Here is a 22,245-nt window from a genome sequence, read left to right on the forward strand (position 1 = left end):
GTCATCTACTAACGGATTCGTGGGTTCTTTTAAGTGCACAGGGGTTGTGACAACACTGAAAGAGTCTGCACACAAAGTTGACTCCAAGGTTTTTTACACCCGGTCACAGGTGGGCTCGATCCCGGAACCTCCAAGCTCGCTGGATTACTAGCCTGGCGCCTTAGACAGCTCGCCCACCGTGAAGCAAGTTGATATCATTTGCCAGAAGCAAGTTGATATCACTTGCTTGATAACGGTGTTAGTACCTTCACCGAAACGTCGCACTCATTGCAATAAAGAAGTTGACTATCCATAGAACTTGGTTTAATTTCTTTTTTTTCCGACGACAATATAGACGGCGACCTCTGTCGTCAGACCTGAAGACCGGTGCCAGTCAGTTCCTGTGCTTCCATCGCGCTTCAGAGCGCGTCCACCTCTGTCTTTGATGCTATGCCGTCGCGCCAATGTGCACCACTAGAAAGGCTGGCCTATAATTAGACTTTGCCATTATGGCAGAATAACTGGTGTTTTATCTTGAATGAGCAGCTTTTATCAATATTCTATCAATATAAACGAGAAACTTTCATCAAACAATGTACCCATTTCTTTGGATTCGAACCCGGGCCATATATTTGACGAGCAATCTATTTAATCACTAGAAAGCTAACCTTCGGTGACATATGAGGTATATGTACTGATCAGTATGTAGCATTGCTATAACCAAAAGCAGTACTATCAACATAGTTGGAATGCAATAATAATAACCTACTATTTACAGACCCAACATTCATGTTGAAGTATAATATTGTACCGAATATATAGATTTTATTGATATACTGCAGTTTATCATAAATCCCGTTATGTGTTAATGAACGCGTCACGCTTATCGATCTAGATAATGGTACTGCTGTGTTTTTTTCTTCACTTACAAGTTTATCTGTCAGACCTCGTCAAAATACAGAGAACCAGCAAGGGCCCTGTAAATCCCCGAGATATAAAGTCCATAAATTGATCCTTATTACTGCACGAACACAATAATAGAAAATATAAACACCATAACATAAATTAACTGCGTTAGTTGATAACTTCAAAGACGACTTGCAGACCTCATATGTACAGATGCCCACTGCAGGCAGCTAAACTCGCCCGTGTTTGTCGTTACGAAGCTGTCGTTACGGTATAGATTAATGAATCATGTGGACTAGTATTGGGCCAGCATTCTCCATATAAGAACACTCTCTCGCCAGCGTGGTTACGTCTGCACACGCGTTGATGAACATGCGGTCTGTAACCGGGGACCGACTTCTGAATCTAGATTTGGTATTTTCGTTTGAGCGATATCAATCAAGTTTTTAAATTGACAATCGTTTTTTAAAGTTCTCATCATTTGAGCATAGATTCTAAGTGATTTCAAAATGCTGGTGATAGGTGTATTGGTTTTGGTTCTTGCACAGTGCGAGGGGATAGAAGATGCATGGTTTTCGGTGTACGGGGAGCCGGATTATGCTCGTCCTGTGTCCCAGGGCACCGACTGGGGTGAGAAGACGAAGTTGATGTGTTCTCTTTTGTGCGGTCGAGACACCGGGTGTTCAGCGTTTCAGTTCAAGGTGACGAACGTTCCACTAGGAAGCTGTGTGGTGTTCGGAACACTGACACTTAGGAGGTACATGGTGTCTAGTCCGGGAACGCATTACTATGAGAAGGTATGTACATGTTAACACACGCACACGCACACGCACACGCACACACACACACACACACACACACACACACACACACACACACACATATAGGCCTGTAGTACTTCTGTTGTAGTTTGGTTGTAAGAAACAAGCAAATACAACGTGTATATAAATAAATACTGCATATATACTATACTAGCCACATAAAGAAACTGTGCATTGTCAAAATATTATCCCAGTTAATAGTACGATAACAATGTCAAAGGTACATATAAACTTTAATGGAGGGATCATGAGACCATAACAAGTCGGGAGGATTTCAATTGAAAAGTCAATCACAATAATGTCACGAGTCCACAAGCGGGACAGGGGTCAAACGACCATGTCACAAGCTCAATAACGGGTATGTCCACCATCGGCATTGAGAACAGCAGTGCATCGACGACGCATAGAGCCTATCAAACGTGCAAGGAAGGCTTGTGGGATGTCACGCCAGATTCTCTCAAGTTCTGTTGCAAGGTCAAGGACGTTATCTGGCGGATGAGGAAGACGGCGTAGACGTCGATCCATCTCGTCCCAAACATGCTCTATCGGGGAGAGATCCGGTGAATTTGCAGGCCAAGGCAGTAAGTTAACTTTGTGGTGTTGCAAGAAATCCATAGCAACCCTTGCCGTATGAGGGCGGGCATTGTCCTGTTGGAATGTTAACCCAGGGCCATGACGTTGCAGAAAAGGAATTGCCACAGGTCGAAGAATCTGATCCCTGTAGCCCACACCAGTTAAGTTGCCCTGAACAATCACCAAAGGAGTTCTTTGGCGTGCTGTTATTCCACCCCAAATCATCACGGAACCACCACCAAAGCGATTCCTCTCCAAGACACAGGCCTGTGCATAACGTTCTCCCACACGTCTATAGGCACGTTGACGTCCATCACTATGGGAAATGTTAAACCTGGACTCATCTGTAAAAACAACATTTTTCCACCAAAACAAGGGTCTGCGGACATGATTTCGGCATCACATTCGGCGAGCTTGTCGATGACGTTGTGTCAGGATAGGACGTATGGCGGGACGTCGTGGTCTGATCCCGAGATGACGTAAACGTTGTCGAACTGTGTTGGGGTGGATACGGCGAAGTCCTGGGATGGTTCGGGCAGTCATCACTGCAGTCTGAAACCTGTAGCGAAGATGGGTCACCCTTATCCATATGTCCTGTCTTGGCGTTGTTACACGTGGACGTCGAGAACGTGGCCGATCGATGACGTCATTTGTGTTCTGGTAGCGTCTTATCAGTGCAGAAATGGTGTTCCGGTGGCAGTGGAAATGTGCAGCCACTTGTCGTTGAGACATTCCCCCACGGACCATCCCAATGGCCTCATGACGTTGTGCAGACGTGAGCCTTGGCATGCTATGCGTTTCAATAGCCGTTTATTATTTTGAACGATCGCAAGGGCAGGGGTTGAGCTTTCGAAAGTGACAGTATTGTGTGGCATTCATTTGCTCTGTTTCTCTTTCCCGGAATGCACGTGCAACAACGTATTGCACGTCTCAAGGACCAACCCACTGACGTCACGGAACGTGGCACGTGCATGCATGTTGGATACATGTCACTAATCTCTGAGTTTAAATCATTATGTGTTTACACAGGTTGGATAAATTTAGATTTTAAATTTTTGTATGCACAGTTTCTTTATGTGCCTAGTATATTTCTATATTTTATGACGAGGTTTAGGCAGCATGACCTAAGACGTCACAGAATGCCCCTGTTTGAAATGTCGTAAAATGATTCAAAATTCATCTGGCTGACTGGTTACACCTGTTCTTACACGTGTTCTTTGCGCTTATTAAATGCATTTTTGTTACATACAATGTGATTGGATATAATATCAAGGTTGTACAAGACCGCCAAACATTTCTAGCGGCCGAGCCTCGTTTTGAGATTTCCACGCCGTTTGTCAGAGCACGCTGTACGACAGCGCACGCTGCAAGACGTGTTTGCAAGGATTATAAGGTGCATGTTTGAAATAATTTGATTTATTGTTTTGTTTTTAAATACAACCTGCTTTACCTTCGAAAAAATAGAACAGTCAAAAACAAAATTCACGACTGGTTATTGTACTAAGTTGCGCAATAGATTGGACGGAACCCAGTCAGTAGGACTAGCATGTTTTGACTTGCATGTTTAACAACGTCAGCATGTAAACTGCCATTTTCATGATTTTACTAGACTGTGTTACCGCATTAGGGTTTTCATGATGTTTCCATCTGGTAATCGACAACAAGAGTAATCATGGAATTCACCGAAGGAAATCATGGAATGCTATGAATACAGTAACTAATACAGGCAAATTTCTGAAGACAAACCAATTAAGAACATCAGTTCTGTGACAATACTACTGAAGTAAAGAAAGTGCAGCACATTGATTAGAGATGCCCTGCTTGTTGTATTCAGTTCGGGTTATTTCTTATCCCTATGCAGTTTACTGTTCAGCTTTGCTACAATAATTGTGTGAAATTGTGTGTCAACGAATACACTTCCGCATGAAATGTAGAGGACGCAGTGTTTAACGACCCACGCTTTTCAAACAATAGTCATTAATGTGGACAATTCTGCTATTTATTTTTTTTATTTGTGTGTAAGAGAACTTCATTTTTATTTTACGATTGAAATAATTGGGAGATATATCGGAGTGAATATATGTTGATATGATAATAATACATGTTTTGAGTCTTGATCATGTACTTTGTGTACCTTTCTGACAAGTGTAAAGGCGCACGGCTCCCATAGCACAAGCTATGAATGCAAATATAGCATATGGACAATGGCCATGTGTCTTTAACCTATATGATCTTGAACATCACATGATAAACCATTATTATCCTCGGGTGTTTCCTTATCGTTAATATCAAAGGCTCACATAACGAGATCTTTATTTCTTCACATAATATATTTACGATACGAAAACACACTCACTTAATCTCTATTTACTGTATGACTGTTTACGAGGTCACGGAAAACAATTGGAGTGAAAAATAAACATATGCTTCTGGCGATAAAATTGTTAATTTGTGTTTTGTCGAGAACCTGGTCAGTCCTGATAAAAAGGTGTTTGTGAGCAGATGCTTTGTGACATGGCTCCATATTGAACTGCTAATGTGTCTGTGATTCATAAAGCAGCTGGTGACAACAGTAATACTGACGGTATATTTGTAAGCGATGGATCTACAAAGAAAATTACACATGCATACATGAGCGTTAATCTAGCAAAACCCACTATTTTATATTAGTATATTGTTGAATATGCTATGAAAACCAAATACCCGTATTAAAAAGTTAACTGTAACATATTTTACTCTTATAAAAGCAAAAACAAAACTGAAATTTATTCTCCCCCAACCCCCGAGGATAACATCTGCCGGTCTCCTGCCCTAGATAGTCCAACGATATTCCATGGGGTTCATATCAGGACACCCAATTTCCATAGTAATGCATCGATGGCGTTGTTTTGCCAATGGGCGATAACGGTTCTAGAGCGCTGAAGTCTAGCATTGTCATTCATGAATATCGGCCGACTGGCATGGAGATGACTGGTCAAAATGTAGCACGACGGCAGTAACTAGTACTTCTTGTTGATAACCGTTAAGTGTCCCAGGTACTGTAATGAGATGTAGCTTGCGGTCATATGAAACGCACGTCCACACCATCATCGAGCCACCACCGAAGTGTTCGGCTGAATACTGAATAGATTGTCAGGTGATATGCCTCGTTTTGACGTCTCCATATGCGAAAAACGGCTATTGCTAACAAAAGCCGGTTTCGTCAGACTAATGAATTCTACGCCATGACCTCACGTTGAGGTTTTCTCGGAGACTGCACCACACCAGACGTTCATCTGTGAGGTGACTGTGTGGATCTGTGAGGAAGGGACATCTGATCGGACGACATTCCCACAGACCAGCAGGTGGAAGTGGCGTCTGATCGGACAACTTTCCCACCGACCAGTAGGTGGAAGTGACGTCTGATCGGACAACTTTCCCACCGACCAGCAGGTGGAAGTGACGTCTGATCGGACGACGTTCCCGGAGACCAGCAGGTGGAAGTGACGTCTGATCGGACGACGTTCCCGGAGACCAGCAGGTGGAAGTGACGTCTGATCGGACGACATTCCCACAGACCAGCAGGTGGAAGTGACGTCTGATCGGACAACTTTCCCACCGACCAGCAGGTGGAAGTGACGTCTGATCGGACGACGTTCCCGGAGACCAGCAGGTGGAAGTGACGTCTGATCGGACGACGTTCCCGGAGACCAGCAGGTGGAAGTGACGTCTGATCGGACAACTTTCCCACCGACCAGCAGGTGGAAGTGACGTCTGATCGGACGACTTTCCCACCGACCAGCAGGTGGAAGTGACGTCTGATCGGACGACGTTCCCGGAGACAAGCAGGTGGAAGTGACGTCTGATCGGACGACGTTCCCACAGACCAGCAGGTGGAAGTGACGTCTGATCGGACGACTTTCCCACCGACCAGCAGGTGGAAGTGACGTCTGATCGGACGACGTTCCCGGAGACCAGCAGGTGGAAGTGACGTCTGATCGGACGACGTTCCCGGAGACCAGCAGGTGGAAGTGACGTCTGATCGGACGACATTCCCACAGACCAGCAGGTGGAAGTGACGTCTGATCGGACAACTTTCCCACCGACCAGCAGGTGGAAGTGACGTCTGATCGGACGACGTTCCCGGAGACCAGCAGGTGGAAGTGACGTCTGATCGGACGACGTTCCCGGAGACCAGCAGGTGGAAGTGACGTCTGATCGGACAACTTTCCCACCGACCAGCAGGTGGAAGTGACGTCTGATCGGACGACTTTCCCACCGACCAGCAGGTGGAAGTGACGTCTGATCGGACGACGTTCCCGGAGACAAGCAGGTGGAAGTGACGTCTGATCGGACGACGTTCCCACAGACCAGCAGGTGGAAGTGACGTCTGATCGGACGACTTTCCCACCGACCAGCAGGTGGAAGTGACGTCTGATCGGACGACGTTCCCGGAGACCAGCAGGTGGCAGTGACGTCTGATCGGACAACTTTCCCACCGACCAGCAGGTGGAAGTGACGTCTGATCGGACAACTTTCCCACCGACCAGCAGGTGGAAGTGACGTCTGATCGGACGACGTTCCCACCGACCAGCAGGTGGAAGTGACGTCTGATCGGACAACTTCCCCACCGACCAGCAGGTGGAAGTGACGTCTGATCGGACAACTTTCCCACAGACCAGCAGGTGGAAGTGACGTCTGATCGGACGACGTTCCCACAGACCAGCAGGTGGAAATGACGTCTGATCGGACGACGTTCCCACAGACCAGCAGGTGGAAATGACGTCTGATCGGACAACTTTCCCTGAGACCAGCAGGAGGAAGTGATGCCTGATCGGACGACGTTCCCACCGACCAGTAGGTGGAAGTGACGTCTGATCGGACGACGTTCCCATAGACCAGTAGGTGGAAGTGATGCCTGATCGGACGTCTTTCCCACAGACCAGCAGGTGGAAGTGACTTCTGATCGGACGACGTTTCCACAGACCAGCAGGTGGAAATGACGTCTGATCGGACGACGTTCCCACCGACCAGCAGGTGGAAATGACGTCTGATCGGACAACTTTCCCACAGACCAGCAGGAGGAAATGATGCCTGATCGGACGACGTTCCCATAGACCAGCAGGTGGAAGTGCACTAAATATAGCACATCACTGCGTTCAACTGGATGTCCACGGAAAAAGTGTAATACACTTGAAATACAGTTCCCTATATTCTCCTTTTTACGATGTTCGACAGCAAATCGGGGTGGTGTAGCCTAATGGTTAAAGCGTTCGCTCGTCACGCCGAAGACCCGGATTCGATTCCCCACATGGGTACAATGTGTGAAGCTCATTTCTTGTGTCCGCCGCAGTGATATTGCTGGAATATTGCTAAAAGCAGCGTAAAAGCATACTCACTCACAACACACTCGACAGCAAATCGTTCTAATGAAGGATTTGGGGGGTCCACCTGCAGACAATTTTGCTATTTACATGTATTTTTTATTTGTGTGTAAGAGAACTTCATTTTTATTTTACGATTAAAACAATTGGGAGATATATCGGAGAGAATATATGTTGATATGATAATAATAAATGTTTTGAGAGTACAGTAGTCGCTCTTGAAAGATGACTGGTGTACGACGTGAAATTTGCATGTGTACAATTATCATTTTCAAAAAAAAACAACCCTGCTATAAATAAAAACACTAACAACTGTGTGATGCAAGATGACTGTCATAATTAATGGTCTACAGTGATATATGGACCCTCTTGAAAACCGTCAAAATTGAAAATGACACCCCATGCACGTGTATGAGGCTACCCCGTTGTGCAGGTGCATCCTATGGGTTGTGTTTGGGGTTGTGATTTAAGAGCAATGGTGGTACGTTCATAAGATGTCTGTCTTTGAAAAGTTGTAACGCTTATACCTCCTATCCAAATTGAAAGTTCAGGTTTTTCTACTTTTTTAAAGACTGTATATTCAAATTGTTCAGTTCATATGTGGGCATATATATTTTTCATATGACCTGATTCCCGTGAAGTTCACGTGAAGTTAAAAAAAGAGTACCAAACAAGCGATATCTTGAACGAATTTGGGGAAAACGGAATGATGTAAAGCTGGTATCCCAAAATGGCGAACATTGGGATGAAAATTCTATAACCAAACTATCACGTCCTTCAGGAACGTTCTTCGATCCAGCATCAATACTGACTCCAAAACTCCAAGGCTTAGTTGGTTTGCTGAGTAACATTCGACAAAAAACATGGCAATACTTCAAACAGTTTTATGTTGTAGTTGTATTGTCATCCTGTAGATATCTCCGCGAGGTTCTCATTGTCTGGCAAGTTTATTACTTTGTTGTTGAAAAAGACCTTTGTTTAAATAACCTTTGTCCGGACAGCATAAAACTCTCAGCATTATTTACATTCCCGTAACACGACGCGACATGACATGGCTGCACTAGAATGGCACAATGCCAGACGAACAGTTAAAACATTGTTTCATACTAGGACACAAAGACCAATTGAACAAAAAGATTGAGTTTCTACTCTTAGCCATGCTTGTGTCAAGTTGCAATTTGCTTAAGGTTTTAGACTCAATGGATAAATGTAAGCAAAATTATTTACTCACACTTTCTTTGAATCTGAGCAAATATGAACGTCAATCGTCAACACTTCACGGTCTTCTAGACAAAACTAACTGTGTAGTACAAACAAGTTTACATACACTGCAATTGCACGACGAAATATTATCAAAGGAAGCCATCAATATAAACCCAAAGGTTGGAAGACGTAGTATCATCACATGACCTGCATACTGCAAACGTACTTTTTTCCGCTTGGTGCAAATTTCGCGGAATTGACAGTTTAGACAACATCAATTATTGGCGCAATCAGTAATTGCCGGAACTATCACGGTAGTATTTTGTTTTAGATCACACTAATGTTATAAATTGCTGTTAAGACATATCTGAAAATACATCCGGTGACAATACCAGCACGAATGTATTAGAGGTACATCTGATTACATTGTCCTGTGGCCTTAATATTACTATGATTGGATGACTGACTGGATAAAAAGCGTCCCCGTAAAATTAAGCAACGCCCGGAAGAAACGCTCGATGGCTACCTTTAATACTGTGTATCTTTATTACCGTATATAAGCCAGACGATTTAGCTGATAGTTCAACGTCTTTCAAAACATATTTGTGACATATGGCTCCAATATTTAGGAACGGTTGTACTGGGTAATGGCTGTTTTAAAACTGCAATCGTTGATGCAAAAGACACCAGCAACTACATCTTTCCCCGCAATGTATTAAATCTATTATTTTCTTAGGACAAATGACCAGGGCGCATTCCTACATTTCAGAGTCACAGCAAACTGTCACGATTAGGTGGCAGGGTAGCGAGGCTAATGGGACGGATATATAAAACCCTGGATAATCGAAGATGCACTGACTTCGATAACCAGCAGCTCTTTATTTTCATTCCAGAGGAAATGTGAAGTGGACTTCCCTGTGGAAGCGTCAGTGATGCACTTCTCGGACTACCATTCATCAATGTTTAGCGGGTCGAAGGTCAGAGTTTACAGGTTCAAAATAGTGGGCTCCTCCATCACTTCCGTGGATCGGGTTGGTGACTATTCCATCTCCGACATATACCCAGGTTATGCATCATCCGTGGACGCAGGGTTTGAGTTCATAGGAACCAGCCCTCGAAAAACTATACTTCTAAAAGGTACATTCTATTTGAGTTTGTTAACATGCTGAAGTAATGCTGAAAATGCTGAAAATACAATACAATGGTTTAAGATCCGATGATCTGAACACATTTATTGGTTTGTTAGAAATTTACTAAATCATTGTGGTTTTAGTGATGTATTTTTGTCACAAAAGATTACCTGCCCAAAGTCATTTCATAATGCTTTATCGCAAAGATTAAAAGATATGTACATTCAGACCTGGAACTCATCTTTAATACAGTCGCCCAAATCCACTTTTTACAGTACTTTTAAATCTTTTTTCCATACAGAGCAATACCTACACGATATTAATCTTAGAAAATTCCACGTTTCATTATCCAGATTTAAATGCTCTTCACATGATCTTATGATCGAGAAGGGCAGATATTATAATATTCCAAGAGAAAACAGATTGTGCAAATTTTGTGCACTAAATGTAATTGAAGATGAATTCCACTTTTTGCTGGTATGTCCTTACTATGCTGATTTAAGGACAAAATATCTACCACAATATTACTATTCACATCCTACCATGTTTAAATTTAATTTGATAATGAACTCTAATAATACAACTTATATTCGTAAACTTGGTATGTATATCCACCATGCTTTTGTACAAAGAAAATAACGTTTGCAAACATTGTAATTGTAAGCCATTATTGTTTTTATATTTTGTACTATAGGCCTGTGGCCTCTTCAGTAATGGAATAAAGAGAGATTTGATTTGATTTATTGGTTTAAACCTGTTAAGTATTGTGGTTTCAATCTAAGAATTTTAAGTTTAAAATTTAAGTGGTTTGAACATAAACATGTTTAGACTATTTAAATTTGTGTTTGGCATGGTCGGTAATTCTGCCAACAGAAGTTGGTAAAGTTTTATGCAGGCTGAAATGAAGATGTGATTTATATTTTGCTAACATATTAAATGGTAGGACTTATCTTGGTGTAAGATTGTGAAGAGTTGTAAAGGGTTATGGTCAGTTGTTATGGTCTTACATGTAAATTGCTAAGGTCAGGTCGTCACAATAAACTTGCAAATATTATGTCTATGTTATAATATAATTTGTTGCTTAATGTACCAAATAATGTGTTTTCTTCAGAATAGTTTTGTCTTGAAACATTTTTGAGAGTACCGAGAATGTTATAATGTTCCAAAAAATTTCCTTGCAGGTACAAAGGAATCTTGCTTTCAGAGAGATGGAAGCGGAGCCTTCACCTTTAGCGCATGCCCAGACACTCACTACCTCAGCAACTTCTTCGCCAGCAGCGGCTTATCGCACGTGGACGCGATTACCACCTACAGCCCCACCAACCCCGACCTGCATGTCACGGCTAGCGGCACCATCTACCATCTTCGTTATTCCAGCAGCTCGGGGAAGTTTGAGATAGTACAAACCTATGATATGGTACTGCAGTCCCCCAGTGACCCGTGGTACAACGCCTTTAAAGATGTCAATGTCACGGCTATGTTTAGACTGACGTACAAAAGTTTCTACCTGTTCGAAGGTTCCAAATATGTCAAGTACGACATTGTCTCGAAGCAGTATGCTTCTAATCCATTGATCGTATGTGGCAACTGAAGCAATAACCTGACCGTCCTTAATCCAGTAAAAACCCCATCTAGTTTACTAATCACCCTAAGGGTCTTTTGTCCCTTCAGTCAGTGTTAGTAGATTGTCTCAAGCACAGACAAATTGTAGCGCAAATAGCGCAACAAAGAGTCTTCCCAAAATATTTTTAATATCAAAATAAAATATCGCCATCATCAAAGGTAGACACTCATTTCCTCACAGAGTTGTGTTCTCAGATTTCCAACCTCATATTTAATAATTACTCACGTATAATATATTTAATTCAACATTTCAAGCGCAAGAGGTGTACGTTACCAGTGCATGTTCAGGTTATGCAGCGTCATGCTTACATGTCATAAATAAGTTGTTTTAAGATGACATGTCTTAACACATGGGCATGGTAATATACTAGACGTTTAATCGATGGGTTGTCAAGGCAACGGCCCGGGTTCGATCCCCCACACCCCATAATGGCTACAATAAGTGAAGTCTAGTTTTTGTGTTCTACGCCTTTTCATGGCTAGACCATGGCAGAAAGAGGTTTAGAGCTATCAAGTACTACCTCACTCACTCCCTAATTACTCACTCACTCACCCATTCGTGTAATTTCAGATGTAGGCTACTCTATCTAAGGTGGTTACAATTTTTACGACAACCATAACGCAAAACCAGTTTTATGAACATGCCCTAACTGAACTCCGGGGCAGTCCGTCCCTGCCAAGGGGTCTTGAGTCAAGCTGGAAGCTGGAATTCACCAGACACAGGAACCGGTATAAGTATTTCGATCACTTTATTTCAGTATATCAGGATCACGTATTACGTATATACACATGAGATGTAAAACACTGTAAACGTATATTATCTTTAGATGTTCATATTTGGGGAATCTGGACATTGTGTAATAAATGTCTTCGTGTCATGTGTCATCCGGGCAATGCAGACCGGAAGATGATGTCTACATGCAGAGACACGTGATCTGGGTTACAAATCATTGGTCACCTCGAGGCATTATATTCATTGAATCATGATAGACTAAATACGTATGATTTTGACATATATTTTTCTGCAATGATGGGTTGGGCCATTTTCGCCAGCGAAATCCTTGGCCGTTCTTACCTGCTTCCAAATATACTCATGCCAATAATGGTTGTCACCCCCCTCCCCACCCCAACCCCACACACACCTCACACCCCCACTCCACACACCCTCTCCACTTAAAAAAATTGAAGGGGGTGACAACCATTATTGGCATGAGTATATGTTTTGGCTATTGTGACGATATGATGCACGAAGGCAAATAGCTATTATATGAATACAGATTTATGTAGATATTACTAATATTACTTGAATTTTACGTCCGATATATCAAATGTTAAACCATACTTTTTCGATATGTATGTATGTAGGTAGGTAGGTGGTTCACGGATATTTTCTTAAATAATGAAACTTGAATATTCCAGCTTCAAAAAGTTGTGTTACTTTGTAATTTGTAATGTCAATAGCATATTCATTCGTTGTATACGTATTTCTGGTCGGCGAAATTGAAAAATAACTCTTTTTATTAATTTCTGTTTACATAATAACGTCTAAAATGGCTGGTCTCGGATGGTGTTTTGGTGAAGGTTTATTGTGTAGATTACAAACAATTACCGTATAGAAGTATACATGATCGCTGAACTCGCGTCGTACAACTACCTACAGACGTACGTAATTCAGCGGAAACAATCCACATCGCTTGTTGTGGACATTATGCAATATGATTTTTTGTTTAATTTCTGCTTATTCTTGTTCCTTCACTCCGTTGAACCGGAAGCTGGCAGGGGTAATGGAGGCGAAGAACGATTTGACATGCCACAATTTGCGCTTGAAATGTTGAATTAAATATATTGTACGTGAGTAATTATTAAATATGAGGTTGGAAATCTGAGAACACAACTCTGTGAGGAAATGGGTGTCTACCTTTGATGATGGCCATATTTTATTTTGATATTAAAAAATATTTTGCGAACCGAAGCGAGGGAAGCACGTTGCCAACCTTTGCTCGTTTCGCTCGCATATGAAAAGACTGGTCATTTTCTCTTTGTTGCGCAACCCTAAGTGCGCTACAATTTGCCTGTGTCTCAAGGAAGGATGTAATTTTCCAAACTTTGAATGAAGCAGCACAAGCATTGTTGTAATCGCTTACTGGGGCAAAGGTCAGTTCAGCTGTGATACTGCTGTTATTCGGCGTCAAACAAACACATGATATAGTCAGATTGTACAATCGACACTGCTTTTCGCAGACATTTGTTATGGATGTGGAAACGGTTTTGTCGCTTCTATTGTATTTTGTGTTTTCTGCCTGGCAACGTTTTGATAGTGTTTGTGCGTTTTAGTTGGCCAATCCAGTTTCAGGTTAAACACGTTTCCCCAGCAGTATATACAGTATACTTACACAGAGTTAAGGCCATTATCTTATAAAACGCAACTTGAGAACACACACACACACACACACGCACGCACGCACGCACGCACGCACGCACGCGCACGCACAAAGGCGCTTAGTTTTTCCCTCGTTCACTGGATGTCAATCTCAACGGCACATCGTATTGTCAATCTCAACTCCCTGGGGATCATAAGAACAAGTTTTTATTAACTGTAAGAAATTTCATTTACGTATTTGCATGCACAGATACATGGGGTTTGCGTGTCACTATGACTTCGAAAGCACCTAGCAGAGTTGCCTCTCTCAGCATTGCCGGGGGTCCGATCAAGGTTTTGAAAACAGGATTTGCCACACCACCCCTGATCTGTTAGGAAACTGACCAACATGGTGTAAGATCTGCATTAGGATTCCGTCACAGATCTATATCCCGGATGAGATATACCTCATGCCATGTCATTCCAGTATGACAAATACCCTTGATTCAATTGCTAGTTTGTGTTATGGGGTGACGCCATGGCGCCGCGTTTCAGTAACTTCCCCCCCCAAAATGTGCCACTCATTTCAGTGTCATCAGACTGGCGGGTTACATTGGGTTGGAAATTTAGTTCACCCCAATATGGCTTTCCACCAAGGCAATGCCATTGTCATATGTTGTTGTTTTTAATAAATATGCTCAATGTGAAGAATTTGTCGGCAGTGGTGAAAAAAGGTTGATATTTCAGTTTGTGGAAGATACCCAAAAGTCAAGAATGAAATATATATTGTTCGGTCGATACAGCGATAGTGTGAAGGGTAAAGTACTAGTAAAGTAGTAAAGGTAAAGGTAAAAATTCTCGTCACCAGTACTATCGCAGTGTCCTCGAGGCTGATATCTGGCAACACATGGATCACGGGTGTACGGGTATGTGGTTTGGGCTGACAACGATTCATCGTCAGAAACAAACGTTTTGTTCTATACGATTAAAATGTTTTCTCGGAAATCTGAGCTTCAATATGTATGTACTATGTTCCTATACTGGTACCATATGTATTGAATATGTACATATACTGGCACCGTACCCATTGAATATGTTCCTATACTGGCACCATACCTATTGTATATGTTCCTATACTCGGACCATATCTATTGAATATCTACCCATACTGGCACCAGATCTATAGAGTATGTACCTATACTGGGACCATATCTATGGAATGTCTACCTGTACTGGCACCATATCTATTGAATATGTTCCTATACTGGCACCATATCTATGGAATGTCTACCTGTACTGGCACCATAACTATTGAATATGTTCCTATGGTGGCACCATATCTATTGAATATGTTCCTATATTGGCACCATATCTATTGAATATGTAACTATACTGGCACAATATCTGTTGAATATGTTCCTACACTGGCAGTATATATATTAAGTATGTAACTATACTGGCACCACATATATTGTGCATGTACCTATACTGGAACCATATCTATTGTGTATGTACCTATACTGGAACCATATCTATTGTGTATGTAACTATACTGGCACCATATCTATTGAATATGTAACTATTCCGGCAGCATATCTATTGTGTATGTACCTATACTGGCACCATATATATTGAGTTTGTAGCTATACTTGCTCCATATCTATTGTGCACGTTCCCATACTGGCACCACATCTATTGAATATGTTCCTATACTGGCACCATATCTATTGAATATGTTCCTATACTGGCACCATATCTATTGAATATGTTCCTATACTGGAACCATATCTATTGAATATGTTCCTATACTGGCACCATATCTATTAAATATGTCCCTATATTGGCACCATATCTATTGAATATGTTCCTATACTGGCACCATATCTATTGAATATGTTCCTATACTGGCACCATATTTATTGTGCTAGTACCTATACTGGCACCATATCTATTAAATATGTACCTATACTGTCACCATATCTATTAAATATGTACCTATACTGGCACCATATCTATTGAATATGTACCTATACTGGCACCATATCTATTGAATATGCACCTATACTGTCACCATATCTATTGAATATGTACCTATACTGGCACCATATCTATTACTGGCACCATATATTACCTATACTGGCACCATATCTATTAAATATGTACCTATACTGTCACCATATCTATTAAATATGTACCCTATACTGTATATCTGTATGTACCTATACTGTCACCATATCTATTAAATATGTACCTATACTGGCACCATATCTATTAAATATGTACCTATACTGGCACCATATCTATTAAATATGTACCTATACTGGCACCATATCTATTAAATATGTACCTATACTGGCACCATATCTATTAAATATGTACCTATACTGTCACCATATCTATTGAATATGTACCTATACTGGTACCATATCTATTAAATATGTACCTATACTGTCACCATATCTATTAAATATGTACCTATACTGGCACCATATCTATTAAATATGTACCTATACTGTCACCATATCTATTAAATATGTTACCTATACTGGCACCATATCTATTAAATATGTACCTATACTGGCACCATATCTATTAAATATGTACCTATACTGTCACCATATCTATTAAATATGTTCCTATACTGTCACCATATCTATTGTGCATGTACCTATACTGGCACCATATCTATTAAATATGTACCTATACTGGCACCATATCTATTGAATATGTTCCTATACTGGCACCATATCTATTGAATATGTTCCTATACTGGCACCATATCTATTGAATATGTTCCTATACTGGCACCATATCTATTGAATATGTTCCTATACTGGCACCATATCTATTGAATATGTTCCTATACTGGCACCATATCTATTGAATATGTTCCTATACTGGCACCATATCTATTGAATATGTTCCTATACTGGCACCATATCTATTGAATATGTTCCTATACTGTCACCATATCTATTGTGCATGTACCTATACTGGTACCATATCTATTAATATTGTATGTACCTATACTGGCACCATATCTATTGAATATGTTCCTATACTGGCACCATATCTATTGAATATCCTATCTATCACCATATCTAATATGTTCCTATACTATATCTATTGAATATGTTCCTATACTGGCACCATATCTATTGAATATGTTCCTATACTGGCACCATATCTATTGAATATGTTCCTATACTGGCACCATATCTATTGAATTGCATGTTCCTATACTGGCACCATATCTATTGAATATGTTCCTATACTGGCACCATATATATGTTCCTATACTGGCACCATATCTATTGAATATGTTCCTATGTGGCACCCTATACTGGCACCATATCTATTAAATATGTACCTATACTGGCACCATATCTATTGAATATGTTCCTATACTGGCAGCATATCTATTGTGCACGTTCCCATACTTGCACCATATCTATTAAATATGTACCTATACTGGCACCATATCTATTGTGCATGTACCTATACTGGCACCATATCTATTGAGTCTGCTACCTCAGCTACTACACCTAACAACTCTATATATACCACTGTACCTTAGAATCCACCTTATGTATGCATATGTTAACGTGGCCATTTAACATCTTTACCACATTTTACGAATTCCAATTTGAATGATATAGTAAAAATAACAATACTGTTTTAAGCTGCCTCTCTTGTTTTGTTTTACAGTTGTACAAAATAACACACAGCGATACGGGCTGTGAAACGCCACTCACAGGTACACTCGAAATAACGTTTAAGACTTGACAAAACGGTTCCGAGAGAAATTATTGACCAGTTGCCCATATATTTATAATACAAACCCTTGTTTCGAACAACGGATTACCCCTCATATAGGCAATTTCTCCAAGCGAGCGAGTGTCTGGTTGCTACTACATGTACTGTACGGACATCTCAAAGCTAAACGGGTAAACACAGAGTTAATTCCAGAACTGTTTTGTAACTGTCGGGCGGTATATCAAGAGAAAAACTATACACGGCGGAAATCAGGCAATCGTTTAAAACTTGCTTACATCATCGATCGACATGTTGAAGCGTCATGTGTCAGAACAATCAATACCAGATACACGACTTTCTAACTTTAGATTGTTTTCCAGAGATGAATCGGTCAACAAAAAAAGCACTAAAGTGTTGGGTGGATAAAGAAATTAGAAAAAATGGGATCTTTTCTCATGAAGTTGCTCATGACTACAACGTTGTGGCTCTATATCAGAGGTGTACGTTACCAGTGCATGTTCAGGTTATGCAGCGTCATGCCTACATGTCATAAATAAGTTGTTTTAAGATGACATGTCTTAACACATGGGCATGGTAATATACTAGACGTTTACTCGATGGGTTGTCAAGGCAACGGCCCGGGTTCGATCCCCACACCCCATAATGGCTACAATAAGTGAAGTCTAGTTTTTGTGTTTTACGCCTTTTCATGGCTAGACCATGGCAGAAAGAGGTTTAGAGCTATCAAGTACTACCTCACTCACTCCCTAATTACTCACTCACTCACCCATTCGTGTAATTTCAGATGTAGGCTACTCTATCTAAGGTGGTTACAATTTTTACGACAACCATAACGCAAAACCAGTTTTATGAACATGCCCTAACTGAACTCCGGGGCAGTCCGTCCCTGCCAAGGGGTCTTGAGGAATTCACCAGACACAGGAACCGGTATAAGTATTTCGATCACTTTATTTCAGTATATCAGGATCACGTATTACGTATATACACATGATATGTAAAACACTGTAAACGTATATTATCTTTAGATGTTCATATTTGGGGAATCTGGACATTGTGTAATAAATGTCTTCGTGTCATTTGTCATCCGGGCAATGCAGACCGGAAGATGATGTCTACATGCAGAGCACACTCCGGCACAGCGATGACTTAACATAACATCACTGCCACAGGCTAATTTGCATATCACGTGACTGGACTTTTCTCTTGTTTATAATCAAACGGGCATATTCATAATAAGAATATACTGGACTCACGAAAGCTTTTCGGCGTTCTCTTCATAATGTTTTACATTGTTACATATATATTCTTCCACAACTGCGACAGTAAGGTCTATGACAGTACATATTTAGATATCAAACTGGCTGCATCGTTTGCTCTCCATCAGCTTCGATGACAGCACGTGGAGCCGTACAACCTATGTAAACAAAGGATCGCTACGCAAATCGAAATAGTGTTACATGTTTTGGGATATTTTCTCAGTGAAACTAAACCAGTCTATTAAAGATGTTTAGTTAGATGTGTAGACTCGTCATAATATAAGAGTAAAAGAAATCTGTACATTATATTGAATGGACATTGCAAGATGTGACGAATCGTCACATTTTTCTGGCCTGTGGCAGAGGTACTATGCTGGCTTGCCGCATGGAACTCTGGGTAGGAGAGTGCATGCAGAGACACGTAATCTGGGTTACAAATCATTGGTCACCTCGAGGCATTATATTCATTGAATCATGATAGACTAAATACGTATGATTTTGACATATAGTTTTCCTCAATGATGAGTTGGGCCATTTTCGCCAGCGAAATCCTTGGCCGTTTTACCTGCATCCAAATATACTCATGCCAGTAATGGTTGTCACCCCCTCCCCACCCCAACCCCACACACACCTCACACACCCACCCCACACACCCTCTCCAATTAAAAATTGAAGGGGTGACAACCATTATTGGCATGAGTATATGTTTTGGCTATTGTGACGATATGATGCACGAAGTCAAATATCTATTATATGAATACAGATTTATGTAGATATTACTAATATTACTATGTTAAACCATACTTTTCCGATATGTATGTATGTATGTATGTATGTATGTAGGTATGTATGTAGGTAGGTAGGTGGGTCACGGATATTTTCTTAAATAATGAAACTTGAATATTCCAGCTTCAAAAAGTTGTTTATCTTTATAATTTGTAATGTCAATAGCATATTCATTGGTTGTATACGTATTTCTGGTCGGCGAAATTGAAAAATAACTCTTTTTATTAATTTCTGTTTACATAATAACGTCTAAAATGGCTGGCCTCGGATGGTGTTTTGGTGAAGGTTTATTGTGTAGATTACAAACAATTACATGATCGCTGAACTCGCGTCGTACAACTACCTACAGACGTACGTCATTCAGCGGAAACAATACACATCGCTTGTTGTTGACAGGTGCACACATGGTACAGGGTACTGAATAAACATGTTAGAATATACACGTAAACACCAATTGCAGCTGTAACAAATTGTCTTTATGTATCGCTTGTTGATGACCAGTACTGTCTTAATGTAAACAGCAGATGTAACCAGTACTGAATAAACAGATGTAACCAGTACTGTCTTAATATAAACAGCAGTGTAACCAGTAATGTCTTAATGTAAACAGCAGCTGTAACCAGTATTGTCTTAATGTAAACAGCAGATGTAACCAGTACTGTCTTAATGTAAACAGCAGATGTAACCAGTACTGTCTTAATGTAAACAGCAGATGTAACCAGTACTGTCTTAATGTAAACAGCAGATGTAACCAGTATTGTCTTAATGTAAACAGCAGTTGTAACCAGTATTGTCTTAATGTAAAAGCAGCTGTAAGCATTGTCTTAATGTAAACAGCAGTTGTAACCAGTATTGTCTTCATCTAAACAGCAGATGTATTGTCTTAAGTATTGTCTCAATGTAAACAGACAATACAACCTACTTGTCAGATAATGTTTCAAAACATGAGACTAATATTGTCTTCTTGTAAACAGAATATTTGACCGGTATTGTATAAATCCGTTACCTCAAATAAACAACAGATATGACCAGTACTGCCTAATTGTAAACACAAGATGTGACCTACATGTCTAAATGGTAACAACAGATTTGTGAGGATATTCAGAATTGTAGAACGATGACAGAACCTGTGTGTCTGAACTTATCATCAGTATTGTGGTAACAACAGGCGTGAAATGCAAGGCTGAATGATAGTCAAGAATGCAGTGTGTAGTATTTGAATGTTAACAACAGATGCAGTGTTTGAATGTTAACAGATGCGGTGTTTGGATGTTAACAACAGATGCAGTGTTTAAATGTTAACATATGCGGTGTTTGGATGTTAACAACAGATGCAGTGTTTAAATGTTAACAGATGCGGTGTTTAAATGTTAACAGATGCGGTGTTTGGATGTTAACAACAGATGCAGTGTTTAAATGTTAACATATGCGGTGTTTGGATGTTAACAACAGATGCAGTGTTTAAATGTTAACATATGCGGTGTTTGGATGCTAACAACAGATGCAGTGTTTAAATGTTAACAGATGCGGTGTTTAAATGTTAACAGATGCGGTGTTTGGATGTTAACAACAGATGCAGTGTTTAAATGTTAACATATGCGGTGTTTGGATGTTAACAACAGATGCAGTGTTTGAATGTTAACAGATGCGGTGTTTGGATGTTAACAACAGATGCAGTGTTTGAATGTTAACAGATGCGGTGTTTGGATGTTAACAGCAGATGCAGTGTTTGCATGTTAACAGATGCAGTGTTTGGATGTTAACAACAGATGCAGTGTTTAAACGTTACCACCAGATGAGTGTTTAAATGTTAGCAACCGACAGTGTCTGAATGATAACCACACATGTAGTGTCAGTGCCTCGAGTGTTATCCGTGGTGGTCTACAGTGGGGATGTGGTGATGGGAACGTCACTTCTCTCTGTTGCACCGTTCTCCTCCACAATACTTATCACTTCAGGGCTGACGTTGTAGATCTCCTGACGTTTCAGTAAAGTTCTGAAAATAGACAGCACCATACACTCTCTGAAATTTGTGTGGCCGTTATTGGTTGTTATTAGTACCTTAAATGAGTCATTTATGCTGATGTGAAAATTTGGTGATGTAAACAATGATGCCTTAAGGTACAGTTGATACATACATAGGTGTTCGACTCATGACCTTGAACTTTGACGTCATTGCGTATAGCGTGACATTATCTTACTATGACAACAAACATCTTCAGTTAGTCAAATAAAAATTATAGATCTTAGACATTTTGATGCATTGTCTTTTACAAGTAGATTAACGCGTGAAGATCCGGGTTAGAATTGGTCTACATCGACCCATGCTTGTCGTAAGAAGCAACTAAAGGGATCGGGTGGTCAGGCTCGCTGACTGACGCCCAATCGCGTATATCGATGCTCATGCTGTTGATCACTGAATTGTCTGGTCTTGACTGGTATCAGCACTATCTCAAACTCATTCCTCAA

At 40.7% G+C, this 22,245-nt stretch overlaps 1 long non-coding RNA gene across 1 annotated transcript; it reads right to left on the reverse strand.

Annotated features, from left to right (window-relative positions):
* Positions 1-16,850: 16,850 nt before the first annotated feature.
* On the reverse strand, positions 16,851-17,014 carry LOC124253379. The gene is made up of 2 exons (XR_006892194.1): positions 16,982-17,014; positions 16,851-16,913 (listed from the first exon to the last, which is right to left on the reverse strand). It is a non-coding gene; the product is annotated as an uncharacterized LOC124253379 (long non-coding RNA).
* Between the last annotated feature and the right edge of the window lie 5,231 nt (positions 17,015-22,245).

The sequence above is a fragment of the Haliotis rubra genome, unplaced genomic scaffold (assembly GCF_003918875.1).
Source record: "Haliotis rubra isolate DU_JTF1 unplaced genomic scaffold, ASM391887v1 Scf54, whole genome shotgun sequence".
Taxonomy (NCBI): Eukaryota; Metazoa; Mollusca; class Gastropoda; order Lepetellida; family Haliotidae; genus Haliotis; species Haliotis rubra.